The 24,568-nt window shown below is 40.5% G+C and overlaps 1 pseudogene; it reads left to right on the top strand.

Moving 5' to 3' along the window:
• Window positions 1-1,476: 1,476 nt before the first annotated feature.
• Window positions 1,477-2,854, top strand: LOC102846352 (annotated as a pseudogene).
• The last annotated feature ends 21,714 nt before the right edge of the window (window positions 2,855-24,568 follow it).

The raw sequence follows: 24,568 nt of genomic DNA, 5'->3' as shown, positions 1-24,568 counted from the left end.
ATGATCTGTTTCTTTCCTGTTCACTCTGTAAATTCTAAAAGCATAACCCTTAAGATAAGGGGTAAGATAAGCTACAGCTATGACAGAACACTGACTTAATTATCTTTGAGAGAATGCCTTGTTAAACAAATCTCAGGATAGAATAAATCTAAGGATGTAACTGGTGTTAACAAGTTTAAGATAACAATTAAACCAAGCATTGTAACTATTGAATTGTTTTTCTTTCCTCACTCTGTATCTGTAAAGTCCCATTTTTGTTTTACACCTCTCTCTCTCTCTCTCTCTCATTCTAAACCAGGCTTGGCTGTTTGTGTGTTCCCTGACTTCATTAAAAGTTTTGCTTTTATATCCTTTAGTAAAATTCATTGTTTTATTATATAGTACAGCATGGGTTTGGTATGTTTTCACTATGAGAAAATCAAAGAGGCTGACTAGAACAGATAGAAAACTAAGGAACCATGACCTTGTGTTTTCCGTTTTTGTTCTGGCCTATGATGGGAGGCAAATTTTTTCTGAAATAAAAATAAAGTAGTGGAGAAGGATGGCAGATGGAGTTGACCCGGAAGACCCCTGCACTCTGCTGGCCACATTCTGTGTCAGGTAACATCTAGTTTGAATTGGTTCTTACAACATCCCTAAACGATAAGTATAAAAGGAATAGTAACAGCCTCTGTCATGACTCTATCACAAATGCCTGCCACTAAATTGGATGTCTATCTGCAGGAAACAGAAGCAGGATTCATGCCGTCTCACACCATACACACAAATAAACTCAAGGTGGATGAGAGATCTATGGGTAAAACCCTAAACAATAAAGATAATAAGAGGCAATATGGGGCCAAACTTAAAAGCCCTGGCCTATGGTATAAGTAGGCTTGCAAATATAGCCAAAAATGCAAACCCAAGAGAGAATAAAATCAATGAAAGGATCTTCTAAAACTTAAGTCCCTGTGTGCATAAAAATCTTTCCCCACTGAGAGGGTTGAAAAGAAAACCTAAAGACTGGTAAAAAGCATTTTGCAAAATGACATCTCAGACAAATGTCTCATAATGAAATTTTGCAGTGTCTCTACAGAGAAATCCAATTACAAAATGGGCAAAAGACACAGAAAGACTTTTCACAAAGGAAGACATTTGGATAGCCAACAGACACATGAAGAAATTATCAAAATCACTGGGATTCAGAGAGATGCAAATTAAAAGCACAATGAGATACCATCTTACTCCAGTAGCAGTGGCAAAGTTTAACTGAACATCAAACAATAAATATTGGACAGGTTGTAGAGAGATTGGCATGCTCATGCACTGTTGGGGCTGTAAAATGGTACAACCACTCTGGAAGGCCGTTTGATGTTTCCTTAAAAAGTTGAACAGAGGTCTCTGTCATTTTGTGAGTCTATATTTCTGAGCCATTGAGTGGGTTCCCTGCTATTCCGGTGCCTCCACTCATTCCCTTTCAGGTCTCCTGTGTATGCGATGGACGGCATTGTCCCAGATATAGCATTTGGCACAAAGTGGGGATCCGAGGAGCTCTTCTCTACCTTTGTCACCAAAAGGCCTTTTATCATGAGCATCACCTCAGCCTCTGCAGCCAATGGAAATGACAATAAGAAGATCAAGGGGGACAGCAGGAGCTCAGGGGCCCGGACATGTGTGGTGCATAGCTAGTGATGTCACTGAGGGTGAGGTCACCCTGGGGCTGCCACTTGGAAAGGTCATCTACCTGCTGCTGCTGAAGGGGAAGAACCAGGCCTTCACAAAGGCGAACACAGAGAAGGCAGCCAATATCATGGCCAACTACTACAGCTCAGTGGGGGCCATGCTGTGTGGCCAGCCCATGTACCTCCAGTTCTCCAACCATAAGGAGCTCACCCAATCACGCACGCTCCCAGGCTGCCTGCAGGCCATCAGCTCAGTCCAGTCAGGACACCTGGCACTGGCCACCTCAGCCGTTGCACTGGATGTCAGCATGGTCATGGCTGGCCAGAGCCCTGTGCTGCGCGTTATCATGGAAAACCTCTTCCACCCTGTGACACTAGATGTACTCCGTCAGATCGTCTTCAAGTTCGGAACTGTCCTGAAGATCATCACCTTCACCAAGAACAGCCAGTTCCAGGCACTGCTGCAGTAAGCAGAGCCCGCAAGTGCCCAGCACGCCAAGCACTTTGAGCATTGACTTCTCCAAGCTCACTAGACTCAACGTCAAGTATAACAATGACATGAGCCATGACTACACTCGCCCTGACCTGTCCTCTGGGGACAGCCAGCCCTCCCTGGATCAGACCATGGCTGCTGCCTTTGGTGTACCTGGTATAATCTCAGCTTCTCCGTATGTGGCAACTGGTTTCCCTCTCACCTTTGACATTCCTCAAGCTGCAGGCCTCTCTGTTCCCAATGTCCATGGCGTCCTGGCTTCCATGGCCATTCCCTCAGCTGCAGCTGCAGCAGCAGGCCACATCGCCATTCCTGGCCTGGCAGGGACGGGGGAACTCAGTCCTCCTAGTAAGCAACCTGAACCCAGAGAGAGTAACACCCCAAAGTTTCTTTATTCTCTTTATTGTGTACGGGGATGTGCAGTGTGTGAAGGTCTTGTTCAACAAGAAGGAGAACGCATTGGTGTAGATAGTTGACGTGAGTCAGGCCCAGCTGGCCATGAGCCACCTCAGCGGGCACAAGAAGCATGGGAAGCCAGTGCGTATCACACTGTCCAAGCACCAGAACATTCAGCTGCCTCGGGAAGGCCAGGAGGACCAGGGCCTGACTAAGGACTAGGGGCAACTTGCCCCTGCACCACTTTAAGAAGCCCGGCTCCAAGAACTTCCAATAAATATTTGTTGAATTAAAGAACAAATGAAGAATGAATGATTTAGCTTAGAACTACATCTGAGAGGAAATTCTTTCAGAGAATTGTAGGTAAAAATTTATGAGGCTGAAAGTTATCTGGAGGTAAGGTTAAGAAGTAGCTATCTTTACTGAAGAGTTTTATTTAAGTTAGAAATACCTGAGTTGTAAGCTGTTATTTCCCTAATAAACCCACAATCATGAGAAACAAATTTATGAAAGGAAAAATGAATACAGCTTTTATCAACTCAGTGCTGTCAAGCCTGAACCAACTCATAGCTGACCTTCCATCGGGTTTCCTGGGGTATACATTGGAAGAGAGGACTGTCCATTTTTCTCTCCAGGAGCCACACTGGTGGATCCAAATCACCAGAGATGTGACCTTTGTGCTAGCAACACGACACCTGATGGACTACACCACCAGAGAGCCCTGTATCTAGAAGAGATATTATAGACCCTGGAGGTCAATCCCTTACTTGTTAACTGAGGAAAACGAGACCCCAAAAGAGTGAAATAATTTGCTCAAGGTCCTATCATTGATTAACTGGAAAGTGTAGGCTAACAAAGTCTTCTGACTAATCCAGACTCCTATGATATAGTGCTTATTCCTTTACCAGTTTGCTGTGGAAACATACCATTTACAAGGTTGGAATCCTATTCTGTCTTCTCTCTACACATAAGCATGAAAGAGGTATTATTATGCTCCTCCTCAGAGAAAATATCTTTATCTTCTTGGACTGTGGGGGAATGTGTATTAACTGACAGAAATTGACTAGCTGTCAATCATAAAGAGAAGACTCTCTGGGAAAAATTAGTCATTCTTATAGATGGAACTTTTAATACATAAAGCTCACTGATTTACTATTATTATTCTCTTGGACTCTCTCCTCTCTCTCTCTCTCTCTCTCTCTCACACACACACACACACACACACACACACACACACACACACACACACTCACAGAACACCTAACAGTGCATCTAGGCAGAACTTAATTGTGTGAAAAATCAGGAGTATTGGAGGTCCAGATTATACTGCAATAGCATCAGTGAGAATTTTCAAGCAAAATGCTGACTCATTTAAGGCATCATTGTGGCACTCTTTATTTCCTTTCCCTTTTCGCCTCCTCCTCACTTCTCTAGCTTATTGCCCACTCATAACTCTCCATCTATCCTGATTAAGATCCTATTATGAGAGGGGACTGAGAGTAACATTTTGTAAGACCGTCATCTCCAATAAGTTTTAATTTTCACAACCTGAGATCAAAGAGTCATTTAGCAAAATAACATCATTTTTACTAAATAGTCACACTAAATCATTTCTTCAAGAAAATGGCTGATACTTTTAGTGGTTTTCTCCCCTGCTTATCAGATGATTTATGAAGCGGCTTTCTATGATGAAAAGCCTCAGGACCAAGTACAGTCAACCACTTATTAACATAGATAAAACATTGCAGATAATTCAAATAGATACTTCAAAAAGGTGGTTCAAATAACTCATGCAAAAATCCCTGAAACCTGGCAATGCAAAAATGTAAAAGAATCACATCAATACGTCAACTCTGAGGTGGCTGGCACTTTAAAAAAAGGTCTAGATTGTACTTAAATGCCATTCAGCAAATATTTATTGATATTCTGTTTTATAGTTCCTTTACCCCTGTGAAACTTAGAGTCTAATTAAGATTCACAGACAATTTACAAGGTTATGTTAGGTTCTTGGATATTAACATACAGGATAAGCTTATCCAGTTAGCTGGACAGAATGAGGAAAGTGTTTGTTCCATGAAAATGTTCACCTTCAGGGAAAGTACAGAGAGGACACTTTGGCTCATAAGGAGGACAGGAATTAGGGCTCCCCCTTCCACCCTTTCAAAGGAGCAGGACTTGCTCCACTCCCTGCACTGGAGGCAGAAGAACCTGACTCTGTTCTCTGTGTCCCTTTCCATGGCTCCTATTCTGCATTCCTAAAATGAACACCAAATGTTTTATTCTATCTAATTTTCTAAGTATACAATGATACACTGTAATAACATTCGGGAAAATGGTAACAAAAAAGTGCCTCCATCAAGGGTGAAATAAATTACTCAAGGTTATGTCACTGGCTAATGGCAGAATAAAGTCTAATAAATTCTTCCTACTAACAAAGTTAACCTTGAGGAGAATGAAAGTCCCAGAACACTTGCTTGTGCTTATGGGAAGCCTATGCTTGGACCAGACGGCAGATGTCAGAACAGAACAAGGAAACACTGCATGGTTCAAAATCAGAAAGGGATCGAGTCAGGGATGCGTTCTGTCTCCATGTCTTTTCAATCTATATGCAGAATAGATCATTTGGGAGGCTGAGCTTTATGAAGAGGAGTGTGGCATCAGGATTGGAGGAAGACTCATCAACAATGTACATTATGCATGTGACACAGCCTTGCTTGCTAAAACAGAGAAAGACCCGAAGTGCTTGCTGCAGACAGTCAAGGACTGTAGTCTTCAGTATGGACTGAAGCTCAACATCAAGAAGACAGAGATTCTCACCAATGGGCCACTTGGCAGCACCATGATGAATGGAGAAAAGATTGAGGTTGTTAACAGTTACAGCTTGCTCAGTTCTACCATCAACACTCTTGGCACCAGCAGGAAGGAAATCAAAAGACAAATTGCATTAGGTAAATCTGCTTTCCACAGTATTGAGAAGAAACAATGTAAGTCTAGAGACTAAAATGTGCCTGATCCAGACCATGTTCTTTGCCATTACTTGCTATGCACCAAAGATCAGGAAAATGACTAAGGATGACAGAGAATTATTGATACCTTTGAGTTACAGTGCTAGAAAAGAATCTTGAACATACCATGGATCACCAAGAAAACAAATAGGTTTTGGATAGGGTGAAACTAAGTTTCTCCTTGGAGGCTAGGATTTTGAAGCTCTATCTCACATAATTTGGGCATGTGGCCAGGAAGGATCAATCCTTGGAAAAGTACATCAAGCTCAGAAAGGTGGAGGGAGAGCACAGGAGAGAAAGATCTCAGATGAGATAGATTGATATATTAGCTAGAGCAATGAGGGTAGGTGTGTCAGAGTCCTTGACTTCAGAGCTGCTGTACATAGGGTTGCTATGGGTCTCAGGCGACTCGACGGCACATAACAACAACAACAACAACAACAACAACAACAACAACAACAACAACTACCCCGGTGCTCTATGATGATTAGTACCTCTAGATCTGGTCCTTCCTCTTAGCTTTATACAAGATAACACCAGTCATTGTTGTTGTTGCTGTATTGATTGCCGTCGAGTCAAGCATGGCAACATAGCGACCCTATGAACAAGAGACCTGAAGTCTTTCTATAACTATCATCTTTTATCAAAGTTCATCGAGTTTCCAGAATCATGTTGGTTAGGAAGTGGATGGCACTCCTTCTTACAAACCTGTCTTAAACTGGGAGCTCCACCAAACACTGTCTACCATGGGCAACCATTATGGCATTTGACACCGCAGTGGCACAAGGTTCAGCATTGCAGCAACCCCGGGTTACCTCAGTGCAGCAAACTGACAGAAGAGAGCTGTACTGCTTAAAAGAATTCTAACGATCTATAAGAAAATATTGAAAAAATATTTTAAAAAATGCTGGAAAAGAAGAGGCTACAACTTCTTTCCCAAGTGGTGGCAGGTAACATGGAGTGAGAGAGCGAGCCAGGGGACTTGAGTCAGAGACTCTGCTTCCAGCAATGTTCCCTTGAGCAAACGTCCTCTAGGCGAAGAATTTTTAACTCTCTTTGGAGTGGATTTCATTTCTGTAAAATAATGAGTCAGGAGTAGATGGTAAAAAGCTTTCTACTAACTCTAGAAAGCTATTGATTTCAAGATATCACAGACCCAGAAAGGACAGAAATTGTGAAGAATGGAATTCCACAGGGAAATGATATAGGAGGAAACCAGAGTTTAGTATGAAAAGAAAACTTCACTCAGAGTAAAAAAAAAAAGTGAATTCTAGTCATTGACTCTGTCACTATTCACTAGTTAATCTAAAAATAGCTCAATCGATTGACCCTTGAAGTGTGGATCTTCCACTTCCACTCCAGTTGCATATTCCACCATATCACCTCTTAGGTTTGTTGAGATTCCCTACTTTAATATAGGACTACATTGCTAGAATGTTCTTCCCAAACCTGTTTAGGCTCACAGCTTCTAGGCAAAGCAAGAGTTAATGCATCCTAAAAATGCTAGAAATTTTAGTGACTGCCTCCTGTGCATATTCTATCGTTAATACACATTTCATAAACTTGAGTTTAAGAACAGATTTCCACCTGTGTTCTAATAGCTGGTATTCAAGGTACTGCCTACAACAGTAACATGGAGATAAGTTAATCACTGCAAGCTATTCAGCATCATGAAATCCTGGATGTCTGTCTTGCAGACCTTCTCCAGGGTCATTGATAGAGCCACATGATTCTACCAGAGAGGGCAGTCAGTTCTGACCGCTAACAGAATTTACAGGAGAAGAACTGCACAAGCAAGCTGGGGAATGCTGTGCTTCAGAATGATAGAGTTAATTGATTTGTTCAAGTCCATTAGCCCAATTCTGCCCAGAGATATTGATTGCCTGAGAATGGTACCCCATCACTTGAGATGTTTAATTACTCTAACTTATGAATATCAGAACTATGAAAGAAAAATATTAGCTTCACGGTCAAGAAATCCCTTTCTAGAACAGGAGCTTTGAGTCTGGAAGGTGACCTATGTTCCAAGTTAGGCTGGCCAGTGCAAGACAAGAGTTTGTTCATACAACTGTGGGCTACAGTTTGCTATGTTCAGAACAAAAAGGCTGCAATTGCCTCAGTAAGACAATTGGATGGGTTTTTACTGAAGGGTCCTTAATTGCATGACTACTAAATGCTTTCAGGCCACATCATCCTTCCTCTAGGGACCCCCAAATCCATCAGGCTCCATCTTTTGTCTCCCTCTTCTCTAAGATTAGAAATAATCTAATAACCAATCTGTCATTTGGTCCATAAACTTTTAATCAAATAGGAGGAAGTGACCAATTGACCTGGATTAACATAATTAATCTTTTAATCATGCATATATCAGAGACTCTAAAAAGCAAGTATCTTTTTTAAGCATTGTTAGTGAGATGCTCAAATTAATAGCAGTGTAACACACTGCTGATTTTAAAAGAGAGGCATCTTTCTTTAAAAATGATGTTTGTAAAAGAGAAGATATCTCACCAGGCCCAAAAGAATACTCCCACCTCCTTTGGTGAAATTGATGGTTAAGAGCAGTATATTTTCTGGGGATTAGAGTCTCCTGCTAGGGCTTCCAGGTTGGGCAGAGTGGAAGGAGAAAACTTATTAAAAATTGAAAGAATTTCCTGCAGTACCACTGGGCAGATGAATAAACTGCAGGCAGCCATATTAAACTGGTCTGTTCCCAAGGAAGATTTGGGGAAACTGTTTATTGCATTGCTTAGATTAATTCATCGATTTTCATCAAATTACCTTGAATCACTTGATTCTCTGTTCTTTAGACCTAAGCACACCAACATCAAAGACCTGTTCATTCATTATAATTTTTTGAGCATTAAAAAAGGAAAAGGAGGTTATTGATCATGAAGATTAAACTTAAAGGAGGTTAGTACCACTAGGCTAGTTATAGGCTTAGAACTACAGTCTCATGTCTTATAAACTTTTATCAGTCTCCATAACCACAAGGTTTAATATGAAGGACAAACACCATTATGCCCATGAGCTTTCAACCTGATTTTCACAATTCATTATGTGCTAAGAACAAAACATCGGGTGAGATATGCTATTAGCTAATAGCTTCTGTGATCAATCACCTTCTTTAAGCCAAAGTCCATTCCTTTTAACAAATTGGAATTTGCTGGGTGAGACACAGTCTGCAGGAGATTTGATCTTGAATGCTAATAGCATGCAGCGAACACTGCAGTGGGGCGGAGGCTGTCAGGGGAAGCAGGGCAAGCCAATGTGGTAATGGCTTTTGCTCATAATGCAATTCACAGGAGCCCTGCCTCAGAAGTTAACTTATCATACATGAAAGGAGTTCATTTCTATACTTAGAAACACTTTGCCCAGATTGCTATTTACAGCAGACTCTTAAGTCTGAAAGACAGTTAAGTAAAGCATAGCCCCAGCCATCTTTTCATTTATAATGCCTGCATATTTTGTATTTATCATGTAAAGATAGTGAGTTATAAAGTCCATTTTACCCGGACAGTAGGCCTTTTAAATGGACCAACCTTGAATACAGGGATCTGAGAATCACAGAGCTGAAAGGAACCTTAGAGAGGTTGTGGGACCCCTTTATAATTGCAGAGATAAGGGAACTGAGGTGAGAATGGCAAGATGACTCACCTAAAATGACACAGCAGATTGTCACAAATGCCCAGTGTCCGGCTTCTGGCTCAGAGCTTCCTCTTCTTTATGAGGGTATAACTGGAACACAATAATGCCAGGACATGTCACTTGGCCTTTCTGGCTTTAAGGCTTAAACCAGTATGAAGAGTGCAACACACACACACACAGGTACATCAGAAGTTTGTTTTATAGCAAAAAATTGAGCTGCTTAGGGGGAAGCAATTTTTATCACTTCTGGTATTTTCTGATTTTTTTATAATAAACTATCATCACTATAACTAGAAATAAAACAATAAATCGTATCAAAGTCCCAGCCCTGCGCCCTGGGTTGGATGTCAGTGCAGACACTCCACGTGCCTCATGCACACTCAGCACACTCTTTCATTATTACCTTTCTCAACGTCTGTTTCTAATTATGCTGGGGGATTGGGGAACACAGAGCTCACACCGTCCTAAGCCCCAATAAAGGGTATTTGCTAGATGAGTTGATGAATGAATGACACTAGACTGAAAGAACACGAAAGGCAATGTGTTCAAAGCCATTGTTAACGTGAAGGAAGACCAGCCTTCTCACAGAAGTTGCTTTAAAATAGTGAGAGAAGGGCTCTTGGGACACTGTTAGCACAGTTTTCTCTTAAAGGAAGATCTGCTCCTCACTCCCATTAGCTGAAGGTGGAGATTTGACTTTCTCTTACATTTGTTGTTTTCTGCCTCAAGTCCATCCCCAGCTTATAGCAACGCTGTGCGCCATGGAATGAAACACACTCTGCTCAATTTTTGCAACTTTCCCATGACGAGACTGTAATGATCCACTTGTTATTATGGTCTGGAGTGTTTCCATTGGCTAATTTTTGGTTGAAGAAGAGACTGTAATGATCAATAGAGTTTTTATTGACTGAGTTTTGATAGTAGATTGTCAGGCCTTTCTTCCTAGTTTGTTTTAGTAAACTGTGCTGAAACCTGTTCATCATCATAACAACCCACATGTCCCCACTGGCAGACAGATGGTTGCTGCGGTTTAAGTACACTGGCTTACAATAGAACATATGCTTCCTGTATGGAAGGGAAGAATTTTTAAACTAATACTACTCTCTGTCTCCACCACCGAAATGCTATTTCTCAGGGTATCTTGCGGAAACCCTAAGAGGATTCTCAATGAATCCAATTTAGGATCTCAGGAGATTATTTTTTTATTATACTCCTAGAATCAAGTTTAATATTCATATATGGAAGTCCCATGTTCTTTATAAGTACTCCTGAATGTTGTTGAGCATTTTTAGTTCCACTGGATTCTCTCAGTCTCATTTGTCCTGGTAGATTATGTACATAGGCAATTTCTGGATTACACATGAGTGCCATTCTTAAATCTGTCTCTAGGTCAAATTTGTATCTAAATGAATATGTGTTAGGTATGGTTCCTACCTGATGCTAGTTAGTCAAATGTCTGTTGTGTTGTTTTTACTGTTAGGAGTAATTTGGTTGCATCTGACTATGTACAACAGAATGAAAATCTGCCTAATCCCATGCCATCCAAAGAATATTTGCTCTGCTTCAATCTATTATTGCAATTCATTCATTGAGAGTCTTCTTTTTTGTTGACCTCTTGCATTATTAAGCATGATACCTTAGTACTTATTATAGAGTTGACCTTTCTATGTATAAAAAAATTAAAAAGACTATATAGATAAAAATTAAAACATATTTTAAAATAATAAAATAAACCTACTCCCAAGGAATTGACTATGACTCATAGCAGCCTTCTACCAGATTTCCAAGCCACGTCTTCACAATTATTCGCTATGTATCAGAGAGCTTGACAATGATTAAGGATGACAAAAGAAGAATCAATGCCTTTGAGTTGTGGTGCTGCAGAAAAGTCTTGAACATACCATGGACTGCCAAGAAAACAAATGGGTCTGTCTTGGAGAGGGTGAAACCAAGTTTCTCCTCAAAGGCTAGGATTTTGAAGCACCATTTCACATACTTTGAGCACTGGGACAGGAGGAACCAGTCCTTGGAGAAAGATATCATGCTTGGAAGGATACAGGGACAGTGCAGGAGAGGAAGACCCCAGATGAGATGGTCTGGTACTGTTACTGGCATAATGAGGATTGTTGTGTTGGGGTCAGTGAGACCGGCTCAGGAAAGGACAGGCTTCAGACCTGTTGTACATAGGGTCGTTATGTGTTGCAGCTGACTTGATGGCACATAAAAACAACTACATTTTTAGAGGAGAAAATGGACCATTTTACTTCTATGGAGCAGTAGTTATAGTCAAACCATCAGCCTTTCAGTTGGCAGTCCAATACATCACCCCACCAACACTTTTTTTAACATAATAGTATAGTAATAACAACAAAAATAAATTCTTCAAATTGGCATAGCACTGGTCTGTCCATTTGCTGTACAGAGGTAACTCATGGTTGCTTTGATGATAAACACTGTGACACTGATGTGTCAAATGTGACAATGGTTACCCAGGTGAACAGTGTTTGGTGGAGCTCCCCTATTAAAACAAACTTGAAAATAGGAATGGCATCCACTTCTGAAATAGCTTGCCTGTGGAAACTCTATGAACTTGGAAGAACGATGAAAGTTATACAAGTGTTCAGGTCTTTCACTCATAGGGTTGCTGTGACTGTCTACCACTCGACGGCACTTAACAACAACAACAACATATACTTTGGGCATGTTGCTTGGAGGGGTTGGCTATTCCTTGGAGAGGGACATGATGCCAGAAAGGGCAGAGGGTCAGAGAAGGAGAAAAAGATCCTCAGCCAGGTGGATTGACATGGTGACTGACGCAGTGGGCTCTTGTGTGTCAGGAAGTGTGAAGATGGCACAAGATGGAATAGAGTCCAGATCTTTTGTTCACAGAGTTGCTATGAGTTGTACTCAACTCGATGATACCAAACAACAATGTTTTGATGTTTGTTACATGTTAGAGGCCTTTGAGTTGACTATGACTTGCTGTTGTTATGTGCTAACGAGTTGGAACCAATGCAAAGCTGACTCTCCAGTGAATTTTCAGAGGCAGTAAATCACACAGTGGGAGATTACTCATCTTTCTCCTGTTGAGCAGTTGGTGGATTCGAACCTTGTGCCTTTGGGATTTCAGTGCAGCTTCTTACATGTGGGCCATCATGCACGGTGATTCTATTAATAAAGTAAATGACACAACCTTGCTTATTAAACCTGAGGAGTACCTGAGGCATTTGCTGCAAAAGGGCAAGGACTGAAATATGGCTTGAAAGTTCAACATCAAGAAAACAAAGATTCTCACCAGTGGGCCAATTGGCAGCATTATGATGGAGATGAGATTGAGATTGTTGATAACTTCAGCTTGCTTGGTTCTACAATCAACACTCTTGTCATCAGCAGTCAAGAAATCAAAAGACAAATTGCATTGGGAAAATCTGCTGTCAGGAACCTCTCCAGAGTGCTGAAGAGCAAAGACGTCAGTCTAGAGACTAAGGTACATTTGGTTCAAGCCATGATCTTTGCAATTACTTGCTATGCATCAGAGAGTTGGAAAATGACTAAGAATGATAGACGAAGAGTTGATGCCTTTGTGTTACAGAGCTGGAAAAGAGTATTGAACATACCATGGACCTCCAAGAAAACCAACAAATCTATCCTAAAGAGAGTGAAACCAAACTGCTCCTTGAAGGCAAGGATTTTCAAGTTTCCCATTTCTTTTGGGCATGTTGCCAAGAGGAGTCAGTCCTTGGAGAGAGACATCAGGCTTGAAAGGGTAGAGGGACAGTGCAGGAGAGAAAGACCTTGCATTAGATGGATTGTCATAGTGACTGGGGTAATGGAGGTAGATGTGTTGGAGATGAGACTGACTCAAGATAGAGTTCAGAGATATTGCACATAGGGTTGCGCTGTGAGTCTCAAGTGATTCAAGGGCACACAACAACAACAACAACAACAACAACAGACCTTGCCCTTTCCTGTGCCTTCCTGACCTATGATATATACTTGAGTCCATTGTTACAGTCACGGTATCAATCCTTCTTGTTGAGGGTCTTCCTCTCTTTTGCTAATACTTCACCATTCCAATTATAATGTTCTTTTCCAAGGTCTGGTCGCCCCTAATGAACTATGGTATATAACTACATTTCCCCCCACATTATAGACTATGGAAATTGATTCATAACTATGATATATATGTGATGCATGACCTCTGATTGTCTATCCTTAGGAGATTAGATCATAGAGGTCGTAAGGACTTATGTAAGAGGCAAAGCCAGATGTGAAATGCAGGAGACATCCTTGGGGAAGAAATCACAATGAGGGGAGAAGTGCTTTGTTCTGCTACCACTGGGAATCATTTTGTTTCTTACAGGAGCAGGAGAGTGCAGCTGCCTCACATATAGTACTTGCTAATTAGGGTGCATATGCCTGTACTGTGACCTGGGCATTTTTAAGGGAATATGAAAAGTGAGGAGTCCAATTATGTGGTCTTAAATTAAGTACGATAGGAAGAATATGTGCCTTCTTTTTCTTGCCACTCTCAAGCTGATGCAGGTTTTTAAAATCCTCTGCATTGCAAAGAAAATGGCTGACTCATTCTAATCTCCTTCTCACTGTGGCCAGGATGAGGGAATATGAATAATTTACGTCAAGATACCAAGACAAGCAGTGGTTTTGTTGCATTCCTGATCTGAATTGCTTTTGTGGCAAGGAATTAAACTAAAAAGGCCACTGATGATTGCTATAAGCTTTTAGTGTGATATAGTCAAAGCGAGCCCATTTGCTGCAATATCGTACCCTTGAATGTTGAATAAATATTTCATAGTGCTTCTGGTTGGGAGTGTAGAGAACAGACATTTTCAAGGACCAAGACTGGAATTTAAAAGGAGATAATGAACTGAACTATTTTGAAGAAAAAGCCTGGATCCCTTTGAGGGACTGCACATAAGGTTAAATTGCTACTTTGTGTACTATCTATGAAAGGCATAGGTTTCAGATATTTAACAGCCAAGCATTGCTTAATCACTGACCAGAGGAATTTTTCCCCCCAGGTTGTTTCTTTTTTATTATTAGTAATGATTTTTTACTGCAATATATATATTAATTTTATTTTATTAATTTTAATGAACATTTACAGAGATTTTGGATTTCCATTCATTCATTCATTGTAGCACTTTTCTCCCCCCACACCCCCAGTTCCCTCTTCTCCTTGAAAAGCAAAATAAAAACTCCCAGTTTGCTCCATAAGAATTCTTAATGCCATTGTCCTGTATCTTTGAAGGTTGTTAGAGACTCAGAAGTTCTTAGGAAGCATTTGATGAAGGTCTAGTGTGGGTTTGTGGCCCACAAACTGTCAAATCCAGCAGAACAAGAGAACAAGAGAAGACTTGGGTGGGGAAGAAGAAAAGAATGGGGAGAGATTAGACAATTGTTTGTCTCTATTTCCTTTTCTATTTGTTCTTGTGTGTCCCATCTAGTCAGAACCAAACTGACCCATAGCTCACCCTCCAGCAGGTTTACAGAGGCAGTAATCACAACGGAGGAGACTGCCCATCTTTTCCCCATAAAGAAGCTGATGTATTTGAGCCACATACCTTTTGGGTTGTCAGTGCAACTCCTTACCCATTAGGCCACCAGAGTTTCCTGTTTCTCTGTGTCTTCTACCTTTCTTTCTCTACTCTATCCCTGTGTTTTTATCTCTTTTACTGCCCTTGAGTGGGAATAACTCATAGCTGACCCTCTAGTGGGTTGTCCAAGGCTGTAAATAGTTTGAGACTAGATGGCCCATTTCTCTCCCTTGGAGCAGCTGGTGAATTTGCCAGAGAGGACCTTTCCGTTAGCAGGCAACTCGCTGCACACTGGGCCACCAGAGCTTCCCTGATACTCTCCATCCACCTTCCCTACATTTACTATTAGACTCCCACCTATTCATTTGTTTTCCTTTCTTGCAACTGTCTAACATTTATAACACGTTTTGGCCTGGACTGAATTTAGTGGGTAGGAAGTATAAACAACAAATTTTAAAGTGTCATGATTTTACGGAAAGTACTAAGAGAGAGAATTATTTTACAGGAAATTGGAGAATGAATAGCATTAAGGCTGCCACATCGCCTTATAATGCCCAAGACAAAAACTGCTAATAAAAATGTACTTGTATTGTCAGATTGCATAAATAACATGGCATAAATAACTTGCTCGCATAAGTAATGTAAACATGCTTCTAACGAACATACCACATAGGAAACTAACTTTTAAAAAATACAGTTTGAAAATAAAACAATACAGCTTGTGTGTTATTTGTGTGAAAATACAGTACTTTTTCTTGAAAAACTTCAGAATGTTTCCTAACACAACATTATGGCTAGCCACCTGAGATGAAGCCAATAGATTAGTAATTTCAGTGAAATTGCTAGGTTTATTTAAGGTGTTGGCTTTCAAACAATGTAAATTATTGTGGGCTCATTTCATCAGACAAACAATTAATAAAACTGGATAAAACATTGATCAATGTTCACAATTTGTTTTAATTGTTCATTATTGAATTTGTTTCATAGAGACCATCATACTGATATTATGGAACCTTCAAACTATTTTGTGAGGAAAGTTAATGAGGACTAGTTCAATTTTCACCATCAGGTTATGAACTTCAGCTGTCCTTGCTCAAATACCAACTCCTGTGTGTTCAAACCCTGGGTTCTACCAGTTTAGATTCCTACCAGTCAGATGGGAATGTGTCTCCCCGGAGCTGTCTAGCTGTGTGCCCCATTTTCCACAAAACCCACAATAAGATGGGCCACTGTGCTCCCATTCTCAACCTTCACTTGATTATCAAGATTTACTCTAAAAGATCTGCATTTCTTTCTGCTCATTTTATGTCAGTTTTAAACCTGTCTGTGTCTGTGCCTGTTACCTTAAAGCTGCTGTTTTGGTGGACACTATAGTGCTTTATAAACTTGTGATCTATTGTAGCTCTTAATTATCTGACTTTCAGCTGAATTTGACACTATTGATCTGGTTTCTTTCCCCACATCCTGCCCACACCTCTAGTCACTCTCTGCTCTGTGACACTCTACCCTTCTTTGGCTCTCATTACTCTCATTAGTTACACTTCAATCTTCTGGTTCTCCTACTGCTCCTACTACTTGAATAACTGGTCTTCTGTTTCCCGAACGGATTCTTTGCTCTTCTTCTTTTTATTTTTTTTCAGGGAGGGAGCTCATTCTCTTCTCATGGCTTCCATGGATGTTCTATTGATGCTAAAACAACATATGAGGAAGAGCCTGTGGTGATGAAAGAAGAAGTTCAAGCTTCTCTGAGAAATTGGCAAAAAAACCCCCAAACAAGCCAAAAGAAAAAAACCACAAACCCACCCAAAAACCAACAACAAAAATAAAAACCAACACAGGAATTGATGGCAGACCAATTGACGTATTTCTGTCCTGGAGGCGTCACCAATGTGTGCTATGAAATCTGGAGAAAACCACATGGACAAACTGATTGGAAAAGATCCTTCCAAAGAAAGGTGATCCAACAGAATGAGGAAATTACTGAAATATAATAAGTAAGATTCTGCTGAAAATAATCCAAAACTGAGTAAAACTACACATCAACAGAGAACTGCTAGATGTGCAGGCTGAGTTTAGAAGAGGCTGTGGATATTATAGCTAATGTTTGATGGATCTTGGCTGAGAGCGAGGAGCATCAGAGGAATGACTGTCTGTGTTTGATTGACTATGTAAAGACATTTGACTGTGTGGATCACAACAAACTGTGGTTAACTGTGAGAAGAATGGGAATTCCAGAATACTTGATTGTGCTTATGGGAAGCCTATACTTGGACCAGGAGGCAGTAGTCAGAGCAGAGCAAGGAAACACTGCATGGTATAAAATTGGGAAGGATGTATGCCAAGGAAGTATTCTGTATACCTTTTCAATCTATATGCAGAACAGATCATCCAGGTGGCTGGGCTTTATGAGGAGGAGTATGGCATCAGGATTGGAGGAAGACTTATCAACAATCTGCCCTGTGCAGATGACACAATTTTGCTTGCTGAAACTTAAGAGGACCTGAAGCATTTGCTGCCAGGACTGCAGCCTTCAATATGGATTGAAGCTCAACATCAAGAAAACAAAGATTCTCACCACTGGGTGAATTGGCAGCATCATGATAGATGGTGAAGAGAGAAGCTGTGGTATATTCACACAATGGAATACTATGTTGCAATGAAAACCAAGGAACTCAAACAATATTATTCAAAATGGGTTACCCTGGAGGACATTATGCTGAGTGAAATATCTTAGTCACAAAAGAACAAATACTGCATAGTGCCACTGTTATAGAATGGGATTGACATCAGGGTTGGGATGAGACTGAGAAAAATTGGATAAATTATGTATACTACATTGAAACAGATGAGGGAGAGAACAGTTTAAAAGCAATATATGATTGGGTGTTATGGTCATGACAAGAGTTCAGAATGAAGGCTGCATTGTGGAGTGTACTGGGGAGGGCAGGTATTGTATACCAATGAAAGAATTTTTCTTTAACTTTCAGAAGAGGAGTGAACTGCGGCAGGGGAGGGGTTAGCAGGGAGAAAATGCAACAATGAACGAATTCCAAAATCTCTGGAAACGTTCATTAAAATTAATAAAATAAAATTTTAAAAAATACCAAAAAGACCCCCCCCCAAAAAAAAGATTGTTAACAGCTTTAGTTTGCTTGTCTTTATAATCAACACTTGATACCAGCAGCCAGGAAATCAAAAGAAAAATTGCATTGAGAAGGTCTGGGATCAGAGACCTCCCCAAAGTACTGAAGAGCAACAATGTCAATCTGGAGACTAAAGTGTGTCTGACCCAGGCCATGATCTTCACAATTATGTACTATGCATCAGAAAGCTGTACAATGAGTAGGGATGATAGAAGGGAAATTGATGCCTTTGAGCTGTGGTTCAGGAGAAGAGTATTGAATATACCATGGACTGCTAGGAGAACAAACAGGTTCACCCTGGAGAGGGTGAAACCAGGCTGCTCCTTGAAGGCAAGGTTTCTGAAGCTCCATCAGACATACTTTGGGCATGTTGCAAGGAGGGACTAGTACTTAGAGAAGGACATCATGCTTGGGAGGAGAATAGAGGGACAGTGCAGGAGGGGAAAACCCTGAATGAGATGAATTGAGTGACTAGGATAATGGAGGTAGGTGTGTCAGAGACAATAAGGTTGTCTCAGGATAGAGCATGGTTCAGAGCTGTTGCACAAAATATCACTATGAGTTGCAGGTGACTTGATGGCACATAACAACAACAACAACAACAACAACAACTTATGTTTCAAATGTGTACAGGCCTTCCTCATTATCCAAAAGGAGAAAGTTCCTGTGAAAATTTTATAAGTCAAGATTACCTACTGCGAAGAAATAAATATTTAAATTTATATGAAAAAAATTTGAACATTCTCAGACCCCAGAATGACCTTCCCAATCACTCTAAGTAACACATAAAACCTAAAATAGCACCAGCACATAGGCTTCAAGAGCAATGATGCTAGTTTAAAGGCTAAGGTGTGTCTTATCCAAGTCCCAATATTTTCAATTGCTTCCTAGACATTTGAAAGTTGGACAATGAAAAAAAAAATCACTGAAGAACTGATGCCTTTGAATTATTGTGTTGGAAAAGAATATTGAATATTGTATGCACTGCCCAAAGAACCAAAAAGTCAGTCTTATAAGAAGTGGAACCAGTGTGCTCCTTAGAGACAAGGATGGTGAAATTCCATCTTACATATTTTGGGTATGTTATCAGGTTAGGCCAGTCCTTGGAAAAGACAATGGGAAAAGTCAAAGAGAGAGAAAGACTCTCAACAAAATGGTCATAGAAAGAGAAGAAGACCCTAGCAGTGATTACCAATGGGCTCAAGCATGTTGGAGATGGCTAGGCTGATGCAGAATAGGGCGAGGTTCAGATCTGCTGTTCATAGGGTCACTATGAGTAGTGATTCTATGGGGTGTCACAATAACATCATCTTCATAGATAGAGCTCAAATCCATGGCAACTTGATACTGCAAAGCTAAGTGTAGTTCCTTGGGGAGGAGCTGATGACCCCGTTCTCACTGTTAAGGCTGTGCTGCTTGCTGCAAGAAAAATGCTGGATGTCTTTACATAAAAGGGAAAATCCTGTTTGGGTATTTCCCAATTAGTATATATAGACATGCATGTCTTTTGTAAAAGTAAAGTCATCTTTTTAAAAGTGAGGAATATTTGTAAATTCATTCATCTCAGTCACTAGGAAACATTGAATACCTACCTATTGAAGGTCTTACGTGAAATGTTGAAGTCGGCTTTCTTTACCTCCAAGTGTCTAGGCTTGTTAGTAGCCCTTAATTTCATCAGCCTGTAATCATTACCTTCGTCTCTTAAACTTCTCCTATCTCTTCTTCCCTAGCCTTATCTGTTAGTGACATTAGCGTTTTGTAAGTTACTCGGATTAAAAAATTTAAAATCACGTGGGAGAGAAATAAGGCTGGAGATGCTATGATAAAACTTTGCGTAAACAATGATTTAGTAATTTCAAATGCACTTTGAAAAAAACAAAATAAAAGAAATAGTGACTGTTCACATGGGCCTCTTCTGAACAAGAATGTCATTGACTATATTTGTGGAAGGATATTGTGGAGAAGTTCCATAACATCAACTAGAACAAAGCAGGGAACCAACTGCAGAATAGATAACTAATTGCCCTTTTATGCAAGTTCAAGAAAATGAAAACGACTTATGAGAAGTAGAATATGAATATCTCATCTATATTTAGAAACTGTCTCAAGAATAAATTTGATGCACTGAACATTAAAGACCAAAGACCAGACAAGCTGTGAGTTGACAGAAAGGATATCATACATAAAGGAAGCAAAAGACAAAAACTAGTTTCACAGGAAAAATTCCAAAATTTGCTCTTGAATGCAGAGAAGCTAAAGCAAAAGATATAAATGGCAAAGAGAGCTGAACAAAAGATTTCAAAGCACAGCTTGAGAAAATAAAGTATTATAACAAGATGTGCAAAGAGTTGAAGTTAGAAAACCAAGGGATGAACTTGCTTAGGTTTTATCAAACTGAACAAACTGGGGAGGGGGGGGATCTTCCAGTCTAGAGTTGTAATACTGAAGAATTCTATGGGGAACATCTTGAATGATAGGACAATGATATCAAGAGAAGATGGAAGAAATACAGAGAGTACCAAAAAGAATTGGTTGAGCCATTTCAGGAACTCTGAATCAAAACCCAATGGTGCTAAAAGAAGAAGTCTAAGAAGTCTAAAACTAAGCTGAAGACGTTGTTGTTGTTATGTGCCATCAAGTTGCTTGTGACTCATAGCGACCCTATGTACAAGAGCTCTAAACGCCGTTCTATCCTGTGCCAACCTAGTCATCCGAAACGCACTTATTCCCACCACTCCAGTCACAAAATCAATCCATCTCATTGAAGGTCTTCCTCTCCTTCGCCGCCCCTTCACTCTGCCAAACATGATGTCCCTCTCCAAGGACCAGTCCCTCCTTGCAACGAGCTCTAAACGCCGTTCTATCCTGTGCCAACCTAGTCATCCGAAACGCACTTATTCCCACCACTCCAGTCACAAAATCAATCCATCTCATTGAAGGTCTTCCTCTCCTTCGCCGCCCCTTCACTCTGCCAAACATGATGTCCCTCTCCAAGGACCAGTCCCTCCTTGCAACATGCCCAAAGTATGTCAGACGAAGCTTCAGAATCCTTGACTCCAAGGAACATTCCGGCTTCATCTTCTCCAGGACAAAGCTGTTTGTTCTCCTAGCAGCCCATGGTATATTCAATACTCTTCTCCAGCACCATAGCTCAAAGGCATCAGTTATCCTTCTATCATCCCTATTCATCCTTATGTACAACTCTCTGATGCATAGCACGTAAATGCGAAGACTATAGGCCAGACCAGATGAACGTTAGTGAAAAAAGGGGGGGGGGAAGTCTGTCTATGTATCTGGAAGACAGCTACCCAGCCAACTGCTGAAAGAGATCCATATTTATTTCTATTCCTAAGAAAAGTGATCCAACGGAGTGTAGAAATTTTGGAAAATATCATTAACACCACATAGAAGCAAAATCTTGCTGAAGATTGTTATAAAATGACTGAAATTGATGGAGAACTGCTGGAAATACAAACTCGCTTAAGAAGAGGCTATGGAATTAGGGTTATCATGGCCAATGACAAATGGATCTTGGCTGAAAGCAGAGAGTATCAGAAGAATGTCTATTTGTGTTTTGTTGACTACATAAAAGCATTTGACTGCCTGGATCACAGCTAATTGTGGCTAACACTGAGAAGAGAATCTCAGAACACTTGATTGTGCTCATGTGAAACCTATATCTAAACTAGGAAGCAGTTGTATGTTATAGACCAAGGAAACACTGCACTGTTCAAAACCAAGAAAGAAGTGAGTCAAGGCTGTATCCTTTTCCCATATTTTTTCTATCTACTTGCAGAAAAGATCACTCTGGAGGCTGGACTCTATGAAGAAAAATGAGGCATCAGGTTTGGAGGAAGACTCCCCAACAATCTGCCTTATGCAGATAACACAACCTTGCTTGTCAGAACTAAGGACGACTTAAAGTATTTGCTGCAGAAGGTCAAGGACTTAAGTTTTCAATATGGATTTTATCTCAAAATCAAGAAAACAGAAATCCTCCCCACCAGACCAAAAGGCAGCATCATGACCTATGTAGAAAAGATTGAGGTTTCTAACAGTTTTATCTTCCTTGAATATACAATCAGCACTCTTGGGACCAGCAGTCAGGAAATCAAAAGATGAGTTGCATTGGGAAAATCTGCTATCTGGGGCCTCTCTAGAATGTTAAAGAACTATGATCTTAGTCTAGAGACTAAGGTGCATCTGATGTAGCTCATGGTTTTCACAATCGCTTGCTATGCATCTGAGAGCTGAATAATGAATAGGAATGAAAGATAAGAATCAACACCTTTGAGTTGTGGTGCAGAAGAGAATTGAACATGTATCATGGACCGCCAAAAGAACAGGTCTGTCCTAAAGAGGAGGAAACCAGGCTGCTCCTTGGAGGCAGGAATTCTCTGAAGCTTCATCTGACATACTTTGGACAAGTTGCAAGGAGGGACCAGTCCTTGGAGAGGGACATTATGCTTGGGAGGGTGGAGTGAAAACACAAGAGGTGAAAACCCTGGATGAGATGGATTGATTCAGTGACTTGGGTAATGAAGGTAGGTGTGTCAGAGACAATAAGATTGGCACAGTATAAAGCAGGATTTAGGGCTGTTGTACACAGGGTTGCTATGTGTTGCAGGTAACTCGATGATGCATAACAATAACAATAGCAAAGTGGACTGTTGAGAAGTAGGGGTGGGGGGAGGAAAATGTGCAACAATGAATGACTGAAAAATTCAACTTTTCTGTAAACTTTCTTTAAAATCACAATAAAAAAATAAAATAAAGAGGGGAAAAAAACCCCAAATGAAATTCCTCACAACTGGACCAGTTGACATCACCATGTTAATGGGGGGGGGCGGGGCTTAAATTGCCAATGATTTAATTTTAGCTGGATCTGCAATCAATATTAATTGTGAAAATTGGCTGACAAGACCCCTTTAAAGTGCTCAAGAGTGAGGACATCAGTTTAAAGAGGAAAGTGCACCAAACCGTAGTACTTCTCAGTTGCTTCATATGCTTGTGAAAGTGATAGGAAAAGTAAGGTAAACTGAAGAAGAATTGATGCTTTTGAATTATGTTGGTGAAGAATAAACAAATCTATCTTGGAAGAAGTACAGCCAGGATACCCCTTAGAGACAAGTTATTAGGAAGAACTAGTTCTTGGAAGAGCTCTGGTGGTCTAGTGGCAAGAAGCTATGCTACCGTCCCAAAGGCCTGCAGTTCGAATCCACCAGCTGCACTGAGAGAGAAGGATGGGCAATCTCCTCCAGTGTGATTAACTGCCTTTGAAAAACCTCTAGAGGGTCAGCTTTGGGTGGGTTCTAACTCTGTGGTACACAACAACAGGCCTTGGAACAGGGTATTATTCTTGGAAAATTAGAGGGTCACTGAAGAAGACAAAGACTCTCGGTGAGATGGATTGACACAGCGGCCATAGAAATGAGTTTAAACACAGGAGAGATTAAGGAGGGCTGTGATCTGTGGTACATAGGGCTGGTATGTGCTGCTATGCATTGGCGTTAACTTGATGACATCTCCACTACCACCACCAATAACATGACAAAATCCTAAGGAGCTCTGGTGACATAGTACATAAAATGTTGGCCTGCTAGCAGAAAAGTTGGATGTTGGACTCTATTAGTGGCTTTACTGAAGACAGATGAGTAGTTTATTCTTTTTGTAAAGATTTACAGCCTTAGAAATCTGATGGAGGTTTGTCATAGATCAGAATCAACTTGACTACAGTGATTTTGTTTGGTTTTTGTGATCACACTATGCAGTTTTCCTCCAAAATGTCTTGTCTCCACCTCTATTCCCTCTGGCCTCATTTAGTCCTCAGGACTCATCACATGGCCGGATTGCTATGAGACTGCCTTTTGTTTTTTTGTTGGTTCTTCTCTCTCTTTCATATAAACATGTTTGTCATGTCACTTCCCTAGACAAGAAAACTCAATGGATTTATAGATATTATTGCTTCAGTGCTTCATGCCGATGTTTCTCAGGCTGATGATTGATGTTCAAGGCTCCCTGTGTTGTGATTCTTGTCAACTTTTCCAATGATATTTATCACTTATCTTCTACTGGTATTATCTAAGCTAGTCAAGTGATCTCACTGGTTCATAGCTGCCTTGCTCAATTCTGCCTCCCTTTTGTGTAAAGGTGTCCTCTCACCTAGAATGTCCTTCCCACTCTCATCCATCTAGTAAAATCCTAATCATAATTTAAGATTCTGATCACAGATCCTTGTCTGTAAAACCTTTATTGATTGTTCCTATATAATTTCTATTGGTACCATCATTTAATTCATCATTTAATTGTTCTCTATCTAGATCATATAGAGAAATGATGTCACAATGAGTTGTATTTGACTTGACGACATTTAACCACTGCTAAGTGAGAAGATTGTTGTTATATTTTGGAGGAACATTGTTCTAGTTTACATATACTCTGTCCATTTGCTGTACTGAGGTAATCTGGGTTTGCTGTGATGCCAAACCTTGTGCCACTGGGATGTCAAACGCCATGATGGTTTCCCAATGTGGACAGCGTTTGGTGGAGCTCCCAGTTGTAAAACAGGTTTGGAAGCAGGCGTGGCATCCACTTCCTAAACCACATGCCTATGGAAACTCTATGAACTTGGAGAAACAATGATAGTTATAGAAAGTCATTAGATTTT

This window comes from Elephantulus edwardii, unplaced genomic scaffold, assembly GCF_000299155.1.
Source record: "Elephantulus edwardii isolate Elephantulus edwardi_28Jun2011 unplaced genomic scaffold, EleEdw1.0 scaffold00038, whole genome shotgun sequence".
In the NCBI taxonomy this organism is placed as follows: Eukaryota; Metazoa; Chordata; class Mammalia; order Macroscelidea; family Macroscelididae; genus Elephantulus; species Elephantulus edwardii.
The sequence above is the reverse complement of the archived record's forward strand: the minus strand, read 5'-3'. Positions and strand labels throughout refer to the sequence as shown.